Source organism: Eptatretus burgeri, unplaced genomic scaffold, assembly GCF_056783735.1.
Source record: "Eptatretus burgeri isolate ZD-2024b unplaced genomic scaffold, Ebu_testis_v1 Ebu_testis_scaffold_66, whole genome shotgun sequence".
In the NCBI taxonomy this organism is placed as follows: Eukaryota; Metazoa; Chordata; class Myxini; order Myxiniformes; family Myxinidae; genus Eptatretus; species Eptatretus burgeri.
Window position 1 is genome coordinate 78088 of NW_028222016.1, and position 21368 is coordinate 99455.

The 21368-nt window shown below is 39.5% G+C and overlaps 1 long non-coding RNA gene across 1 annotated transcript; it reads left to right on the forward strand.

Moving 5' to 3' along the window:
- The first annotated feature begins 11645 nt into the window (after positions 1-11645).
- LOC147007614 (uncharacterized) lies at positions 11646-16248 on the forward strand. Its single transcript, XR_015054053.1, has 5 exons — positions 11646-12637; positions 12962-14038; positions 14135-14329; positions 14426-14620; positions 14717-16248. It is a non-coding gene; the product is annotated as an uncharacterized LOC147007614 (long non-coding RNA).
- Positions 16249-21368: the final 5120 nt, after the last annotated feature.

The window sequence follows — 21368 nt, forward strand, 5'->3', positions numbered from 1 at the left end:
GCATATCATGGAGCAGGTGAGCTGAAAGAGCTTTTAGCATCAGTCTGATGTTTATGACGTGTTTTGAAATTTGACTTCAACAAATATAATTGAACTCAAAATTGTAAAATCTTCACAATTACAATCTGTCTCCATGTTTTAATGTGCTATCTCCTCCTTCCAGCTGGCTTCTGCTTTTGCGTACATGCACAGACAGAACATCGTGCATCGGGATATCAAGGTAACCAACTACACCAGCAGAGACATACGTTCTGTGTAACACTGCAACAGAAACCATTTTTTATGCAGCACAGCAAGGAAGGATTGGGGGTGAGGGAGGGGGATTCGTGGAAGTGCCAGGAGAGTACAAAAATTCATATTGTTGGGTAATGATCAACAAAGGTGGAAGTGGAGGATGGGGGTTGGGGGGGGAGTGGGCACCAGTTACACACATATTCTTTTTTGTGCTCGTTGCCCAATTAATGAAACCTGCAATATAATTCGAAAGGAAGATAAAATTAACAAGAAAAAAGAGCAATCAGGGCTGGCAGACCCTTGCCAACACTTGTTTTGTGTGGTGTTTGTGTAGTTTTGTGTGGCGTTTGTGTACTGGTGTGTTTCGTTATTAATAAGAGACATGATTAGAACTTCCACTTTATAACTGCTGACAGTAAAAACCGGGAACCAAGTCATTCCGCTTTGATTGGATACCTGACCATAACCTGGGACGTTTTTTGTTATTATTCAATTGAATTCAGAATGGGATTAAAATAAATTCAATTCAAACGAGAAGGGTACTCAGAGCGCATACCAACGCCAGCAATGCCTGATCCATGAGAACATATCGGCTTGAAACATTTTTGAAATATCATGCGACATATCGTTTTGGCCCCATCTCTCAATGGTGAAGAATCACTGAAAAATTCTCGAATCTAGATCTGTTTTGAGATCTTCACCAAAATCGAATCAATTAGTACTTGTCACACTCCCAACCTGTCCACCAAGTTTCATCCAAATCCGTCGTCAACTTTTTGAGATATCATGCAATATCGTTTTTGGCCCCATCTCTCGTGGCACTGATGCAGTATCCTGTTTCCAGAAAGCTGGTACACTGTTTACCAACCTCGGAAGGAAGACGGGCTGAGTCAACCCACCTAGTGTTTATCCGCACCATAGGGGCTGAACTGAAGACCCTAAGATCTGAAGCCAGCCACTTTAACCGTCAAGCCAACAACAGGCTTATTTTCTTGTCTGAAGAACATAAAATAAAGTTTTTATTTTCTTGAGTTATTAAGACCATGAAACCAACCTTTAATAATAATGATGATAAACTTGATCCAATAATGTGATGCTGATGATTGCGATGATAAAGACAAATTTATGGACATGATGATGGTGATCATGATGATTGTGCTTGAGGGGTTAAGGAGGTTAATGTCTGAACGGCGCATGTGAATTAATTAGGTGATTAAATCCTCAATAACATTACATCGGCATCACACGTGGCCTGAAAACATGACGTTTCCTGCTTGGAATGATTTTCAATTTTGTTTGATTTTCAGGCAGACAGAGTAAAAATAGAATCTCAATTATTGGGACGAATTGAGAGCCAAAAAAAATACGGTAAAACGGCAGACCTGTCTTTATTTTCATGTTCTGATTCATGTTCAAAATATAACAGTTGATTTACATCGGCGGTTCCTCGATCATAAACTAACGATGAGAAACGGAGAAGATGGATGGACAGACAGACAGATAGACATGAAGCAATTGCTCAACCCCTCTTTTCACTTTGTGTGCGTGGGGTAACAACTCTTCCATCCCGAGTCTAAATCCACACGGAACCCTCGACATTCATTCCCTCCTCCATATTATATAAACTCCTGAACTCCTGACATTGATGGCGGACTTTTATTTTAATTTATTTCTTTATTTTTACTTCTCTTCATGGAATTTTTTTTTCCTGCCTGCCTTTCATTCAAATGTGCATCTTTATTTTAACACATGTTCATCATGAACAGTCTGATGTTTCATTAACATATTGATTTCTGTTTATTCTCCAGCCTGGAAACGTGCTTTACAACAAGGGGATTGTGAAGGTCATTGACTTTGGCTTTTCTCAACCTTTCATTCACGGTGAAAAGGTTCGGGGCCGCTTTGGCACACCTGGCTATATGGCGCCAGAAATGTCAGCGAATGACTTCGAAGGTCCCCCGATCGATGTGTGGGCGCTTGGTATCCTGTACACAAAATTACTCGCTGGACTTCAATTTAATGGACGGAATATCGTTGAAGTGAGTATTGTTTATCATGGTGTCATGATCATGAATGTGATGAGAAGGGGATTCTGATGCCGAGGATGTGTTGAGTGCTGAGTGAAGGGAGTGTTGAGGGTTTGGTTTGGGATGGTTGTGTTGAGGGAGTATAGACTTGAAGAATATGTTTTGTTGTAATAGATCTGATGGTTTGATGCTGGGATGTTGTTGATTGGCTTGTACTGCACATGCCATGGATGGACGTACTGGTCATGGCGATGCTTTTGATGTTGAGATCTGTTATTTGACGAGTGGATGTTCCGCTGGACATTCCAAGTTGGAGCCATGGTCTCTTTTCTTCCACACTGTGGAATGAAACAAATGATTGGTTCATCCTTCACTTGCATTCTCTTTTATAATGATTGTTCATTGCTGATTTTCTTTTCTTTTCATGTTTAATTTCAACACAATGCACTGAAAATTTTGACAATATTTTGGTGACGTTTCATTTTGTTTGCTAAAGATTTGAGCTTTCACAAATCTATTGAACTAGTCGTAGGCGTCCACCACTACCCTTGACCATGCTGTGGAACATCAGCCGAGGCCCTTGTGCGAATGAGATGAAAACAGAATTGATTGAAAGTTCCAGTCAACACAAAGTTCAGGATAATATTTTCATTCTCATGATCTCCGATTTCGTCCATTGTGCCACACCGACAGCAATTGTACCACACTGCTGATACACTGCATGTGATGAGATTAGAGATGGTGCAAGCTTCATTTTCTCTAGCTTGAACTGAGAAAAGCTTTCAAACAAATACCGCCCAAGCTTGTGTTTCTTTCTGTGGATACGTGGAAAATTGAGGGAAATTAATTTGGGATTCTGGCCTTTTCCCAGTTTTCTTTGGTTCGGGCTCACATTTTGGCCTCAAACCATCTCTTGGTGTTAAGTGTGGTGTGCTTGTGCTTGTGCAGTGTGCTCTGTACACCTCCTTTCCCAACACAAAGGAAAGACTCATCAACTTGTATTTTATGGCCCACAAACTATCCCACAACCAAGTTAACAAAATAGGAAATTATGGGTGTGATGGTTAGGGTGCATCAAACGCCCCTTTTTTGCGAAAGTTTAAAACGCATAACGGCGATAGGACAGATGTGTTCGAATACATGAAAAAACATTTCTCATTTTTTTTTCAGAATTTTCGGTCATCATCTTGGGGGTCGACATCGGGGTCAAAGTTCAGGCATGCAGCTCCTGCACATTTTTCAGAATAAGTGTTATTTTTCACTGTATAGTGATCAAAACTTGTGTCTCGTGGTGAAATAATTCTGACATCAATATACTGCTCCTTTGATGATGTTTGTAACAAGGTTGGCTTGTAATTTGTTGACACAGTTTCCTGGAAAATGGTATTTTTCCAGGAAATTGTGTTTTCCCGGAGAATTTGACACATGGCAGATCATGAATCTAAAAGTTTGGACGATTTGGACAGTTTAGACTGTAAAAGTTTGGACAAAGGAACTTGGACGATTGCCTATTGGGCGCTTTGCTACAGACTTCGGAAAGCCTCACTTCCCCAAGGACATTCACTTGACATCTGGCCTATCTGACTTTGTCTCGGTTGATTTTTGGTTTGTGTTCTGAGAACTTGAACTGGACGATTCATTCTTAACGTATGAAGTGAGTGAGTGGGCAACACTTTCAGCCTCTGTGGATTCAAAATCTAAAACCAAAGCACTCAATGTAACTAATGATGCAGCTGAACGTCTAATAAAACTCGGAACGGACTGTCTCGGTGCAGCGAGGTCTGAAGAACACTTTCAGAATGTGCAACAAGTCACTGAGAATGACAGGAAAGAGAATCCGAATCTCCCGAAACGCTTGAAACTTGATCATTAATGATATTATATGAGTACCTTGATATGCATAGACATAATTCTAGGTAATAAAGCTGTGAATTTGACAGAACCGAGGCATTTGTTACTATTTTTGTTGCTTTTTTTCTGGGAAAATTACCAGTTTCCCGCTTCTCCGGCAAATTTGATTGGCTCTATATCACTGGAACATCACCAAAGGAGCAGTACATCGATCTGTCAGAATTATTTCACCAACAGACACAAGTTTTGATCACTAAACAGCGAAAAATAACGCTTATTCTGAAAAATGCGCAGGAGCTGCGTGCCTGAACTTTGACCCCGATGTGGACCCCCAAGACGATGACCGAAAATTCTGAAAAAATATGAGAAATGTTTTTTTCATGTTTTCGAACACATCTGTCCTATCGCCGTTATGTTTTTCAAACTTTCACAAAAAATGGGGCGTTTGATCCACCACCCTAGTCATGGTAAAAGCTAAGTTCATACAAAGTGACATGATAATTGGATGGAAAATGTGGCCGATGTTCTAAAAAGTCCGATTCCTGTAGGTATGGGCGACAGGGTGTTTCATGTATCAGGAATAAATGAGCTTTCACAAATCTATGCAACCAGTAGTAAGGGGTAACCTTTCTGGTTCAGATTGCGGTCCTGTGTGTCAGGGTGCTATTGAGGTGTCGTGCACTATAGTGTGGTCTCCTTGGATTAACCTAAGGCGGTCCCTTCGGGTGGATGCCTGGAATGTCCTCTCCCCAAGAGAGGATGATCACCTGTCTGTTATCATCTCAGCACAAGCGTTTGAACATTGGTATTGCAGCACTCTCTGAGGTTCGGAGATCGGATTGCAGCGATATCATGGTGGGTGGTTGCACCTGCTGTTGTTCTGGTCACTCTGATGGTTACCATGCCCAAGGAGGAGCTGGAAGAAATGACACCCAAGGAATGATATATTCCATCTCTTGGTCTCCAAGCTGACTCCAATGATAATTGAGGGAACACCAATCAGAGGGTATTCTGAGACTAAGTATTCTTCACTCCTTGAGTGGCATTTCTCTGGTCTCTGTGGATGCTCCGACTGAGATGAGTGATCTCACCATGAAGGATGCATTTCGTGCCACGCTTGACTCTGTGGTTGATCAGTGCCCCAGGCGAGATACTCTTCCAGTCTTGGGGGATTTCAATGCATCGACTGGAACTGAAAGGAATGGTTATGAGACATGTGTTGGTCTCCTTGGATCTGGAACTGTGAAACAGAATCGCACTAAGTTCCCTGACTTTGTAAGTCACGGACTTAGGGTGGCTGGTTCATGGTTTCAGCACCTGCAGGCTCATTGCTGGTCTTGGTATTCCAACGCTGGTGTTGTGGCAAAGGAGATTGACCGTGTGCATGTTGATGGTCTCTGGAGGGTGATCCAGAACTGCAGGGTCCACCGAAGTGCTCAGTTCCTCAATAATGACTACAGGCTTGTGGGAGCAACTCTGAAGTTTCAGCTTAAATCTGTGAGAATGGTACTATCCCAGCGTAGGCTGGATGTTGGCAATCTCAAGGATGAGAGGGTCGCTGAGGAGTTTGCGAACAGGCTGAGTGGGGATTTGGGGGATCTGGGTCCTTTGGGTAATCCTGAAGAATTGTGGAGTGCCTTCAAGTCAACTGTCCTTGATGTTGCTGGTGGATGTCTTGGAACTCACCATTGGGCAAATAAGAATTTTGTCTCTCAAGATACACTGGATACCATTGGCCAGAGTCGCAGGGCCAGGCTTAATGGCAGAGCCGAGCAGTTCAAGGAGTTGAGGCGTAAAACTGGACCTGCGCTAAGAGTGCTCAAGGAGGCCAATGCACGAGGAATCTGTGAAAGGGTGGAGCATCACCTGTGGTCAAGTGATTCTCATCCTGCTTACAGGGGAAATCACATTCAGGGGTATTACTATCCTTATTGCTGACACTCCAATCAACTGTGATCCACCTTCGTTTGTGGAAAAACAGGCTGTGGTGAACTGGTTGAAATGAGGTAATGCTCCTGGGATCTGTGGCATCCTTGCTTAACTACTCAAGGCTGGTGGAAATGCCATACTCGTGTCATTGCATGCAGATCTGTGCTCTGCCTGAAACACAGGCATCATCACAACTGACTGGAAGGGGCCTTGTTGTTGCTCTCTGGAAAGGGAAAGGTGATCGCCAGGTCTGCAACAAATACTCAGGAGTGACGCTGCTCTCAGTACCAGGCAAGTTCTTTGCTCGGATTATTATTGATAGGGTTCGCCACCATCTATCTGCTTGAGCACCAGTGTCCAGAGCAGTCAGGCTTTACACCAAAGAGGTCAACGATTGACTGTATTCTTGCTCTTTGGGTCCTCACCGAATGCAGATGAGAGGTTTTGGTTGGGGCTGCTTGTAGCCTTTGTTGACTTTTACATAGCATTTGATTCAGTGAATGGGGATGTCCTCTGGAATATTCTTGGGGTCCCACCACATCTGATGATTCTGATGTCTGAACTATACTCTGGCACCGAGAGTGCTGTGAAATGTGGCGACACCACATCCAACTTATTTACAGTTGTTACTAGAGTTCATCTGGGAGGGTGTGTACTGTCCCCCACACTTTTCAGCGCTTGTGTGAGCTGGATTCTGGGGAGGGTGTCGGAGAGATCAAGCTGCGGTGCATCGTTTGGGAATGTTAAGATATCTGACCTTGATTTTGCAGATGATGCAGTCATCTTTGCAGAGACACTGGATATCCTTTTGGGGGCTTTCGAGGTGCTGAATGAGGAGTCGGAGCCACTGGGATTGCGGGTTTCCTGGGTGAAAACGAAGATCCAGGCTTTCAATGACATCTTGGATGCTGCTATCTTGTCTGTACCTATTTGAAGTGAGGATGTTGAGGTCACAGAGAGATTCAGTTACCTTGGCAGTGATATTCATGTCTCCGCTGGCTGTGAGCCAGAGGTCAATGGAGGTCAGGGTCAGACCTGGGGAGTCATGGATTCACTGGATCATGGGTGTGGTGGTCATTACCTGTGCAGGAGGACGAAAGTCCAAGTCTTCAGGTCCTTGGTGCTTCCAGTCTTGCTTTACAGATGTAAGACTTGGATTATGAACAGGGATTTGCAGTTGAGATTTAATTCCTTTGGACCAGGACTCTTTGGAGAATTATTGGCTCTGGCTGCTCTGACTTTGTGTCCAACAAGCGGTTTCTGAGAGAGACTGAAATGAGAGTTGTTACCTGCATAGTCTGTAAGCGTGAGCTGCAGCTATATGGACGTGTGGCTCATTTTCCTGACGCTGATCCTACCCACCAGATTTTCTCAGTGAGGGAGCCTCCTGAGTGGAGGAGGCCAATACACCGACCACGTGCCTCATGGTTGCAGCCGGTTGATTGGCATCTCAATGGGATGAGATGGGCCAGATATCTGCCTGGGGGATGGCCAGACGGAGGCCCTTGGAGTTCTGGAGGAAAGTGGATGTAACGATTCGCTGTTCCTGCGTATGTTCCCAGACCTGACCTGACTGAATAAATACCCTTGACCTCTCTTCGCTTGCCCTCGGCTCAATAAACCCACAAATACTTCATATCCAATTATTGAGTTGAGAGCGTTTGTTTTTCAGCCTCGGAAAATTTTTATGTTGTGCACCGTGTCTTATTTGATGTTTGAAATGTGTTTTATTGGTTTTAAAAAAAATAATTTATTGATACGATATTTTTTTCCATTTTTTATGTGATTCTTCATTCTTGAGAGATGGGGTTAAAAATGATACATAGCATGATATTTCATAAAATTATTGGGCCTTACTTGTTCCACTGGATCAGGCATTGTGTGGCGGAGGTATGCGCTCTTCCGAGTGCCCTTGCATTCAAAAAATGTAATTGTTGGATTGTGAAGATGGTTGAGGATTCCGTCACAAATACATTTGTTTTGTTTCTTTGCAGATGTCACCTGAAAAGAGTGACTACAATGTTGTGAGCAGCCCACCACCCTTTGCGAGTGAGCCATTGGTTTCCCTTCTGACTGGGATGCTTCGGAAGGATCCTCTGGAACGACTCACGATGCAGGTGAGCATGTAATGATGTTTTCAACTGTTTTATTTCCATGAACAAAAATGTTCACACATGCTGAGGTTGCTGATCTCCTGTTATTGTGGATGAAAATGAGATTGCTCACGAGTGAAGGTGTTTCCTGACCTTGTTTATGTTTGATTCCAACCCATCCATTGTTTTGCAGGAGATTGTGAACCACCCATGGTTCGAAGAAAATTGCCAGATGTAATTTTAAAGGTAAGCAGCCCTCCTTCTGTAGTCATTGAAAAAAAACATCTTCCGTTCTCAAATAGTTTCTCCTGAACAGGGAGTCTCATGGAAGAGCAAGGTGATAGAGAACATGAACTGATAATAGGGCAGCTCAGTAACTATTGGACAAAATAAACATGATTTTCTGGTTCCGGGTTTGAGTGCGTTAGACCTGGATCATGGAGTGCCTCTTTACAGTTTATCAAAGCTAAGTTTTCGGACTATATCCGTTGTGTCTCTCCATTATCTTTTCATCCTTGTGTTATTTGTGTTTTTGTCCAATTTTTCTGTGTTTCACCTGATCTTGTGGAATTTTGTCAAATTTGTGTCACTGTGAATGTCTGGTCTAATCAACCAGGAAAAGGATAGGGGATGGTCTGAGATGGCGGTAAACAGCGTTCTTGAAGACTTGGAGTGAATAATTAGATTGCAAAAAAATTGCAGAAGTTGGTTCCATAGGTGGCAAAAAGAGGAGGAAAAAAAAAAGCAGAGGTGAGCAGTGAGTCTGCATTTTGGGACAGAAGAGGGTTGTGGTGGACCACATGCACCCTGCAGATACCTGGGGAGTGGGGAGGAGACCAGAAAGGAGGGTGGAAGTCGACAGGTCTTGGTTTCCATGGTGTCAAGCTGACAGACTGAGGACAGTATGAAGGAGAGGGTCTTTCACTCAGTCATTAATACATGAAGTTTACGCTTCACATCCAGCTGGCAACAACCATGATGACGTTATCAGAAATACTCAACATTTTTGCAACCAAAAATAATTATCCACAATGCAACAGCTTTGGTCTCCAATTCATCTTCCCATTCTGCCTGAAGCATCTCCACTTAAAATAGCGACTCTTCTGCCAATTGGTGGATTTCGACTTATTTTGCCTCAAAAAAGTGAATATTGAGATGAACACAAATCCACAAAAAATTGTGGTTGTGATGGTGGTGTATCCTCTCATTCAGATGGATAAAGAGTGGCCTTTGTGTTACTTAGCAACTTTGTTCAATGGCTTATGTCAATCTTTTCAACACTTTTACATCTAGACATTAATTATTTTATATTTTATCAATTCGATGAGAATCTAAATTATTTGTCTGCTCTGGTATTTCATGATATCACCTGCTAAAGGTGCAGCCATTATTCACGTCGCTATTTCAATCACACAGAACTGTGTATTTCTATTTAGATACTTTTTATTCACGAGATGCTGATCAATATTCCCAACGGAGAAGATGGTACACCTTGATTCCGTTTTCGGTGAAATTGCAGTTCCATGAATCTTTAGTACTTTGTGTTTCTAAATCTGTACTCACAGCAGCTTGTGGAGTGCTGGCTTTGCGAAACAAGACATCTTCAAAATACATTTCTATACAGATGATCACATGTCAACAAACATGGCCTCATGTCAAGCAAACACAGCGGAATGCAATATATCATACGTCTCATAACATTTGACATGTTTTTCTCAGATTAATTGAAAGAGAAGGGAGACGAGTACAATCACTACACTATGCTCTCTTCTCAAGAAAGCTCCAGATGTGAGAGAGGTAAGAGATGCGATGCTTGGGTAACCCTGAAAACTTTAAACATTCATTTTCAATTCCGACTTTGTCTTCCCATCTAAACCAAAGGCTCATGATCCCCAGAAACCCATGCTCCACTGACTGTGCCTTCTCTCTGTGAGGGGTGACACAAGCTGGGTCTCAACATTGTCACAGAAGGTCAGTTGTCTATCTTGAAGGAATTATGTGCGGCATTCCCGATAGTCCAAATGACCATCTCACTGTGATTCAATCACGAGTTGTCGTTGAGAATGAGCCTTTGTTAATGTCACTGAAAATTTACTTTTCATAAACTCAGCTGTTTACGATGTAGATGCAGGATTAAAGGAGAGAGAACAATTACAAAAATATAAGAGATTATTTTCTCTCTTTTTCGGTGCATAGTGGATACTTTTTCTCCCGGAAGGCAGACACTCAACTTGGTCTCAGAATGGATGTGTCGATGTTTTAAGGCATTGAATTGCAAAAATGAATTTTTTGAAGTTTGAATGAATGAATGAAGTTTTTTAAATAATCGATAATGCAATTTATTTCAGAAAATATCAAACACACTGGAGAAAGTTTTCATTTGACATCATGGATGTGTTTCTGGAAATTGTGACGTTCAGCAAAACATTAAGTGGACAAAATATTCCTGCAGACGTGTTACAATGGAAGGATGCATTCCCATGGCACATTTCTGGTTCATCCGATGCCAAACATAACTTTAACCACACCTCACTACATATTCGAAAAAAAAAGAAACAAATTAAATACACACATGGACAATGAAATGAGCTGTTCCAGGGGAACTCATGAAAATGTACTGCCGAGATGGCTTCTTGGGAAGGTCGAGGTGTGGGTGTGGAGTGGCTGGGTTACAGGGAGGGACATCAGGCTTTCGTTCTCAGACGACTGTTCAAATCATATGTGGGCTTTGAAGACAACGTGGGGTGGGAGGGGGGGGGTAACAACGTGGGGGGGGGTAACAACGTGGGGTGGGGGGGGTAAGCCAGGAGCAATGATTGATAAATCTCCAATTGAGTAATTGAATGGCCGTATGGAAAATTGGGGGTGTAGAATTTGTCACCGAGGTGCCATGATATTGTGCAATATCATGATATGCAATATTGTGCGATATTGATATTGTGTTTGACAGTTGGTGTCACACACTGAGGAACCATCCTTTCGCATTTTCGACGGCGTACAAAAACCCTGCGTGATGAACCGAAGATTTCAAATTTTGATTAATCGGTCCAGAAGACCTTCTTCCAGTTTTCAGTAGTCCAATGGCGGTGCTTCATGGCCCAGGCAAGCCACTTTTTCTTATTTTGCCATCTTCGCAATGGCTTTCTTACTGCCACTCGACCTGTCAAACCTGCAGCTCGAAGTCTTCTCTTCACAGTTGAAACTGAGACTTCCTCACTTCGACAAGTGTGAAGCTGTGCTTGAAGCTGCTGTCCTGTGAGCCGCCTATCATGCAAGCTGTTGAATCTCAGAAACTTGTCTTCTGATTGTGTTGTGGCTTTGGGTCTGCCAGACCTCTTGGGGTCTGTCTGAAAGCTAAAAATGAGAAGGTCAGTTTCCTCCAGTTTCCAAGTGCCTTTTGATGGTGTAGGAAATTGTACTCACTGACACCTTGGCTTACTTTGTAATTTCTCTGAAGGAAAGACCTTCACTTTTTGGGGGTTTCACGGTCTGTCTGCCTTCTTTTGTTAATTGTTTTTTTCTCCCCATTATGAGAGCAATATACTCCTTCCTGCAGTGCAATATTGTCCAAATAATGCTTCAGAGGGTGAAGCAACAGTCTGTTCCCACACTACTTTTATACAGACAGAGAGTTTGTAACTAATCAACAAAAGTTGGGACACCTGCAGGAATTGTTTGCATCAACTTTCAAGGCTTAATTTACTTCCATTGCTGCAGAACAGCTGAAGTTGCTAACCAATAACTTGTTCCCTGAAAAGCGCATTTTTTAACAACTCTGAAATTTACATTATTTTTCAGTTTTTGGTAACCGAAACTTTTCTTTTCTTTTTAACCTCTGGCAGTTTCCCGCTTTGCTTTGTACCATTTCAGGTTATTCACCGGACTTGAACTGCTTAAATTTCAGTGAAAACCGGAAAAATGGGGGTGTTCTAAAACTTTAGACCAGTCGTGCAAATAAATATATCCATGTACATATATATTCTCACTCTCTCTCTCTCTCCACCCCCCCACCCCGCCCTCCCAACCCTCGTGGAGTGTATTGCAACGTGTGGTGAGGCGTCGCTCTCCTCCCCCTTCCTCGCTTTCCCTTTCCCCCTGTCTGCCTCCTTTATTTTTTCAGGAAGATGGCTCCCACCAAAATAAGGAAATGTACAAGAAGCGAACTTGACAAAAAATGACTTGCGAAAGCTGCATCCAGAGCAGCCTAAAGTCAACAGCAAAAAGCAAGACTGGAAGCAAACACAGCAACAATGACAGCATTCTGTTCTCCAGTACCTGGGATCTCACAGTCATTGTGTTGTATTTCAGTTGGTTGTCCATCTTATCTGGTTCAGGAGGACACAGTTCAAGCCGATGAAACCTTTGTCGCCCCTGTGTGAAGCGGAGCCATCGCCGTAAAATACAAAACACACAGGAAAAGGCGCTTTGTGTTGAGGCGCGGCGGTGATGGTCATGTTTAACCCTCGACCAGTCAAAGGTCTCCGGGGGGTTAAACACGGCAAGGTAAGCCTTGGTCTTATTTGCAGTCTTCCACCTGTCCCTCTCTTTCTCTTTCCTCCCACCCACTCCTCTCACCCCCCTCCACTTTCCCTCTCTCCCCCCTTCCCCATACTCTACCCCCTCTCTCCCTCCGTTCCCCTCTCCCCCTCCCTCGCACCCCTATCTCTCTGCCCAATTTCTTAGTATTCCCGTCAGCAAAGTGACAGTTGGTATTTGGTAATGGGAAATAAAACACACCTATACTGAGAAGGAAAATTAAGGAATTATAAGCTTTTATGATTGCGTTGCTTTTAAAAATGAGGTTGGCAATGCCCATATCATTGGCAGGGAGAAGACAGAAATGAGAAGGTGGAGATGAAAATGAGGATGAGATGAAAGAAACTCAGGAGGAAGGAAAATTTTAAGTTGCTGATGATGATGGTGAGTAGGGTAAGAATACTGATTCTGGCTCACTTTTCCCCATGTAAATGAATGGGGGATTTTCAGCGATTCATATTTTTTTCCCTAAAAATAAACCCCCTTTTTATCCCAAGGTATATTTATTTGTCTCCCCTTTTAACCTGGAGGTTGAACCTCATTGAATTGAACACCTGGGGGTTGAACAGCTCACTCATTGAACCTATAAAGATTTGTTCATTCTCAAATTCCTTCAATAGTTTAATTTTCTTTGCACAATAATCCCCATCTAAAATATTGACAAACAAAACATTTGAATCTTTATATTTTTTAAGATAGCCCTTTTGTGCCATTACGAAATGATAAACTTCTCTTAATGCTCTTGTTTGACCACCTCCTGAGCCACAGGTTATTTTTTGTTAAGCCCCGCCCACTTTTCTTTAAGCCCCGCCCACTTTTGCTAAGCCCCGCCCACTTTGCTAAGCTCCGCCCACTTTTCATAAGGTATTTTTTCTAAGCCACGCCCACTTTTCCTAAGCCCCGCCCACTTTTGCTAAGCTCCGCCCACTTTTCATAAGGTATTTTTTCTAAGCCACGCCCACTTTTCCTAAGCCCCGCCCACTTTTGCTAAGCTCCGCCCACTTTTCAGAAGGTATTTTTTCTAAGCTACGCCCACTTTTCCTAAGCCCCGCCCACTTTTGCTAAGCCCCGCCCACTCTTACATCATTTCCAGTTCATCTCTGACTCACAAAGAAATCACTAGAAAATTACAGGATGTTATGGTTTTGAAAAATTTCCCAATGAAGGCTTGCCTAGGCTTGCCCAGGGAATTTCCAAAGGAAACCACACCCACCAGTCTTTCTCTATAAAAGCTTCAAACCCAGGCTCCATTTTAAACATTTGTTTTTGCTGGCAATGGTGTGCTGTGTGCTTGTCTCGAACTCTCTGTCTTGTATGGAACTAAACCTTCAAGTTGATGAACTGGATTCAAACCTCTTATCTGTTGAGGTAAGATTTTTATTTTCCTATTTTCAAACTTTGATTGAAGCATACTCATTTAATAATTAAATAACTTAATTAATACATTATTATTTTCTCTCACAGGAAATTGTATCTGAAATACAAAATGAAAATACTGCTTTTGCTACAACTTGGGGGGAAATTGTTGGCTTGGTTGAAGACCTTATGAGCGACCAAGACCTTGAGTGGGATGACTTTGGTGTTCCTTGGAACTCTCTGTCTTGTATGGAACTAAACCTTCAAGTTGATGAACTGGATTCAAACCTCTTATCTGTTGAGGTAAGATTTTTATTTTCCTATTTTCAAACTTTGATTGAAGCATACTCATTTAATAATTAAATAACTTAATTAATACATTATTATTTTCTCTCACAGGAAATTGTATCTGAAATACAAAATGAAAATACTGCTTTTGCTACAACTTGAGAGGAAATTGTTGGCTTGGTTGAAAACCTTATGAGCGACCAAGACCTTGAGTGGGATGACTTTGGTGTTCCTTGGAACTCTCTGTCTTGTATGGAACTAAACCTTCAAGTTGATGAACTGGATTCAAACCTCTTATCTGTTGAGGTAAGATTTTTATTTTCCTATTTTCAAACTTTGATTGAAGCATACTCATTTAATAATTAAATAACTTAATTAATACATTATTATTTTCTCTCACAGGAAATTGTATCTGAAATACAAAATGAAAATACTGCTTTTGCTACAACTTGGGGCGAAATTGTTGGCTTGGTTGAAGACCTTATGAGCGACCAAGACCCACAGAACGAGTTCGTCCTTGATGACCCAACCAAAGAGTTATACCTTGGAGACCAGCAAAATCCTGAAAAAGAGTTTTACAGCAATAGTACTCATTGTGAGTTATCAAGACAATACCCACTGAACAAGTTATACGTTGATGAGCCAGAATACAAGTTTTACCTTGGAGACTCACAAATTTTGAAAAAATCAGTAAATGAGTTCTGCCTTGATGGTTTAAATAACTACCTTGGAGACTCAGGAAAAGGGTTCTGCCAAGATGGTTCTAAATATGGGAACTACCTTGGAGACTCACAAATTTTGAAAAAATCAGTAAATGAGTTCTGCCTTGATGGTTTAAATAACTACCTTGGAGACTTGGAAAGTTGGGGTTATTTTGAAGACTTGAAATGCTACCACTCTTTGGGATTTAAACCTATCAAGAAAGTTCTTACTCCCTCTTTCTATGTCATCAAACCTGAAAGCCTTAAAAGACAGAATTGGAAGAAGAGAAAAAAAAAAAAACGTAAAATATATATATATATATATATATATATATATATATATATATATATATATATATATATATATATATATATATATATATATATATATATATATATATATATAGGTGGAAATCTCATTTTGAAAAAGACTGTGTTGGGTGAGGATTGAGTTGGGGTTGAGATTTTGAATGTGAGGGTTGGGGTTGAGATTTTGAATGTGAGGGTTGGGACACACACACACACATACACATCAACAAACAAAAGTTAAGCCTTGACTATTCAGTTGAGGATTCTGTGTTTGGGGTTCACAGATGTAAGAACGTCCACCCCTTGACACACATTATATACTGTTATACACCTCGGACTTGGCCCTCGAGTGTCCACAACGGTGTATAGTAGGAGTGAAGCGCCAACCTATTGCTCCCATTGCACACACACACACACACACACACACACACACACACACACACACACACACACACACACACACAAACAAAAGTTAAGCCTTGACTATTCAGTTGAGGATTCTGTGTTTGGGGTTCACAGATGTAAGAACGTCCACCCCTTGACACACATTATATACTGTTATACACCTCGGACTTGGCCCTCGAGTGTCCACAAATGTGTATTATCTGCTTAGTTTTGTCTTTTGTAATTCCTGTGAATAAAATGAACCTAAAATCTCTTCCCCTTCCAAATCATATATTTTATAAGTCCAAGGAACTGCATCTATTACATCAACAATTTTAAAAAGTTCTTTCGTCCATCGTTCAGTAAAACCCTTTTCAAAATGAGATTTCCACCTATATATTCTTACGATATCACCAACTTTGAACTTAGGTTTTCTGACATTAATCTCTTTTTCATATTTTAATTTTGTAAATGTTTCTGATGGCTTCATATTCGTTGACGTGTGAATCGTGTCATTATACTTATCCACAATATCCTGAATAAAAGATGACCATTGTTGTGAACCGAGTTGTGTGAATTTTTTATATAGTCTCTCTTTTAAGGTACGATTAAAACGTTCAACAACAACTGCCTTCCCTTCATTAAAGGTACTGTATAATGTAATACTGTTATTTTTTAGAAAATTCATAAATGTCTTGTTATAAAACTCTCTACCCTCATCAGTCCACAATTTTTTAGGTTTTCTCTTACTTTTATTAAATATCTGTTGAAAAGCTAACATAAGAGTATTACCTGTTTTGTTTTTTAAAGGGACAACCCACGCATATCTACTCCTCAAATCAATAACGGTTAAAGCATACTTGTACCCCTTATCATTATTGAGTTCAATCAAATCAGCAGACCAGATATAATCAACTTCCTTGGAATAAACTTTCCTTCTCTGAAACTTTGTGAATATTGGTTTATGTAATTCATCAGCTAATTGCTCTTCAGTCTTAATGGCATCATTAGAGCCTATAAGTTTTTTGAATTTCCAAGTCCAAGTTTCAATTTAGCACTAATCATCTTCTTCACGATGAACCTATCAACTTTTTCTCTCAAGGTTGGATTTTGTATCAGAGACAAATTATACAACATTTCTCTATCGGCTTCATGCTTTTCTTCCAACGTTGTGGTATTCCCATAATCAATATCGTGTCTCATGCACACTTCATCAACTCTATTGATTGGTTTACTCCAGGATTTAGGATTGTCTGCCTCATCTAATCTTTTATCCAAGTTTGTGCCTGGACCACAGAAAGAATACCCTGGAAGATGTAATTCCCTGGTATTCCAGTAGTTGTAAATTTACTTCCTGATAAAAACTTTTGTATATCTCCTCCGAGTTTGTGTTTGGAGATAAATTGATTTTTTTTTTGAACCACACACCGAACATATACCTTTTTGTATAACCCTGTTATTTTTACTTTTAATATATGAAATATTTTTAGTATTAGTTTTCTTTTTACATTTGAGACAATAACTCATTTATTTATGAGAAAAATTCCTGCAGAGTGCAAAAACCTTTTTAGTTTCCAACATGCACATTTGAATCTTAATTTTTAAAACATAAAGAATCCTTAGAAATGCCTTCACTCTCTCCTCCATTTATTTAAGAAAAAACTTGAATTAAAATGAATAGCTTGACGATGTCAATAGTCTTGAAGAAAATATTGCAAATAGACTTGTCAATTCTTTGTTTTCCTCCTCGGTGGGTTGAGTTATTTTCTGTAATACCACCAATCTGTTTTGAATCTCACTGGTTTCCATATTTTGATATTTATTCATTCTCCCTCTTTCCTCCCTCTCTCTCTTCTCCTTTTCCTCCTTCTCTTTCTTCTCCCTCTCTCTCTCTTCTCTCTTTCCTCCCTCTCTCTATTCTCTCTTTCCTCCTTCTCTCTCTTCTCCTTTTCCTCCTTCTCTTTCTTCTCCCTCTCTCTCTTCTCTCTTTCCTCCCTCTCTCTATTCTCTCTTTCCTCCTTCTCTCTCTTCTCCTTTTCCTCCTTCTCTTTCTTCTCCCTCTCCTCCTTCTCCTTTTCCTCCTCTTCCCTCTCTTCTTCAACTCCTTCCTCATCCCTTACTATCCTTGAATCGTTTACACCCCATAGAATATTATACATATATTCATCAGGATTTCTTGTTATTCCTGTATCCAAAATAATTTTTTACAACAGGAAACCAATAAAATTTCTTTTGAATTTCTAAAAGAGCCTTACCTTTTCTTAACCTTATAATTTTTTCATTATTTAACATTCTAATTAAATCTAAAGTTGTCGGTTTATCAACATCAGCATAATGCCAATCTTTTATTGAAAATACCTCATTCTTATGTTGTAGAACATATTTATTAAAATACCGAATACCCTTTTCTTGAAGGTATGCTTGGACACAGAAATGATAATTTTCTTGAAGCCTTCTTGCTGTCATTTATGTATTAGAAATATATGTTAGAATAATATTATAGCACGAAACACCTCCCCATCTTCCCATAGTTAAATCATTTTGTATTTCCTTACTTATTATATATAATCCTGTTTTTTCTGTTTTCATGAGATAAACAAGGGCAAAACCATTATTATATTTACCCTTATTAAATTCTTTTATTTGTTGTTTACTAATCGTGGCTCCACAAAACTCATTCTCGATACCAAGTGCATAATATTCTTCCTTACGAGACTGATTTAATTGTTCCAGGTCTTCGAGGTTAATTTTAAATGACCAATTATACCCTAAATCATTCATATCATACCCCCATTGTTCTATTCTCATACAAACGATACGCCCTTCTTTATAAAAATTTATTTTAATTCGAACTGTGAATTCTGTATGACCTGGAGATAATATCAACACTTCTGTATCTTTGGAATACACAGCCGTTTTATTTAAGTATATATATTGTGATAAATCGTTTAATCTCACCAAGTCATTCGCGTCAGTCGGGCTTGGATAATTTTTTAATTTATAAGCATTTTTCATGTTAATATTTTTGTTTATATTATATTTATGTCGTTCAGCCTGTGCCTTTGTATAATAATTTGATAAATCAATATCCAGTTCTTGAGATACACCAAAGATAGAACCATCTTTACCAACATAAGTCATTTATATTAGATTAAAAATAATATCATAAAATTTTTTATTTTTGTTGAGTTGAAATAACACATATAGACATAATTGACCACAACACTTGGAATTTAATTCTTGGACTTGAAATGTTTGATAAACACCATTCTGTAAGAATTTTATGACTTCAACAGGTGGTGGAAGACCAAAACTATCAAAATAATATTTGTCTTGACTATTAAAAATACAAACCCAATGAGAACCGTTCCCATCATTATCTTCTAAGTTCATAATAATATTCTTTGTATGTTTCGGCACATTTGTTAATTCATCTCTCATACAAATAACCACATTATGAATTTTTAATTTCTTACAATATTTGGCAAGTTGTAAATTTGATGTTGTATTCTTTCCAAATTCTTTCAACCACTCATCAATGCTCATTTATTTATTAGAAAGATATAATCCATTACCTCTTTTCGTTAATTTTACACCTGCTTGTGCTATAGAAGAAAGCATATCTCCAACTAACAATCTCGCTTTATCAGGCAGACCTTCAAGTTTTTCAGCAAAATCTACAATTACACCACTTCCACTAATTTGTTTCTCCAACTCTTTGTTATGTCTTTCCAATTCTTTTTGAGCCTGGAGTTGAGCCTTCCTTTCGTTGGCAGTTTTGACCGCTGTTGAAATACCACCCGTCAATGCTCCAACCGCACTTAAACCAGCAAATAAAGGAATTAGAAATGGGAGAAATCCTCCACTCGTCTCTCTTATTGAATATTTTTTCAACATTGGTTTTGTCATTTTAATTTTAAGTGAGCCAGTGTCATTCAAGATTTTAACCTGTTCTCTTGTGAGCAAAACATCAATTCTTACTGCTCCTTTTCTCTGAATTGTATTAACGTTAATCGTACAAGGCTTTTGATTTTGAACACAAGATGATAGTTTATGAAGATTGATTTGATTAACATATACCCCAGTTGGTACTTTGCCACTCATTTATTTAACAAAAAATTATGTGAGACTAATCATCACACCATTATCTGTATTAATCTGCAATTCTGTTTCTTCCAAAAGCAAACAATATGTATCAACTTCTTCACTCTCTCCTCTTTCAATGTATAGGGAAGTATCCACTCGATTAGACTTTATAGTTTCCTTTTGAGCGCTCAGGTCAAACGCATAGATTGTATACAAACTTTTAAATGCTGTCATATCCAAAATAGGTTCTTTATTTCCATTACTTTCACACACCTTTTGGTAAGACTTGTATGCTTCAGCAAAATCATTTTTTCCCAATTAATTTCCAATCTATCTCGTGGATAAAATGTTCCATCTAGAGAAACGCGAAGTTGTTTCACCTTAGCATTATCACTCAATGCATTATTCTTATCAGTCGCAGTATCACCATCTGGCTTTTTAAAAATCATCCACAGATATCGTGGCTTTCCTTCCAGAACACCCAAATTCCACGTGTAAGTAGTTTGATTGAGTTTAACGTGTTGACATCTTCTTTTGAGGTATGATACACTGAGTGGTTTCTTTGAGTTAAGTCTTCGATTCAACATCTCTTCTGTTTTAAGATTAGGAGTATATTCACTGATATACCAACTCATCTCCTCAATTACAAATTTATTCTGTTCACCAAAAGCACTACCAACACCAAAAAGCAATCTATTTTCATTATCATTCCTTTGTAGTTGAAATCTAATTTTAAGACCATACAGAACTTTATCATAATCACAAAATCCAAATATACCTTTAAGAGGAACTGCCACAGTAAAACTATTTTCTGCTTTTGTATCATCATTATACATTCCTTTCCTTTGAATATATCCAGGGTCTGTGTTTGTTCCCGTTGACATATCAGGAATAAAACCTTCGACAGACCCCTTTCCCATTCTATCACTGAATGTATAGAGTGTAAATTTCATCATTTCAGATACAGCAGAGACATAATCAACCGCTTCAACTTCTTGTGTTCCAATATACAATCGCACACTATCAAACATTTTCCAGAAGAAATCATTTACAAGTGTAGCGTTTGTGTTATTCCCAGCCTTAGTGAATTTAAATTTACACAACAAGAAACTTTCGGAGAGATTCAAATAGGTTTGTTGATTATTTATTTCAAAACTTTTTGTACCATTTGTATTCCAGTCTGTTCCAGTTATTGCATTTACCTTGAAGTAATCTTCTTTTTAGTGGAGTTTGAGATAATAATAGTATCATCCAAATCATAGATACTATCAATTGCTTCCATACTTGTATTTATTTAGGAAAAAAGATGTTAAAACTTTTGAAACCCTGTTCCAAGTATTTGAATTATTTTCTGTCGTTCTTGGGGTGACAACTGAGTTTTACCTTTCTTAATTTCTTTTATTGCTTGTAATTTATGAGATTCCTTCTGAGCATCTTTTATACTCTTTACAGCACCTGCTACATTTCCCACAGCAGAAGCAGTTGAACCAATTAGGTCTTTATGTTTAAGAATAGTTGAACCAATACCCATGAGAGTATCAATTATCCCATCTCCTCTAAATTGATGTCCGACA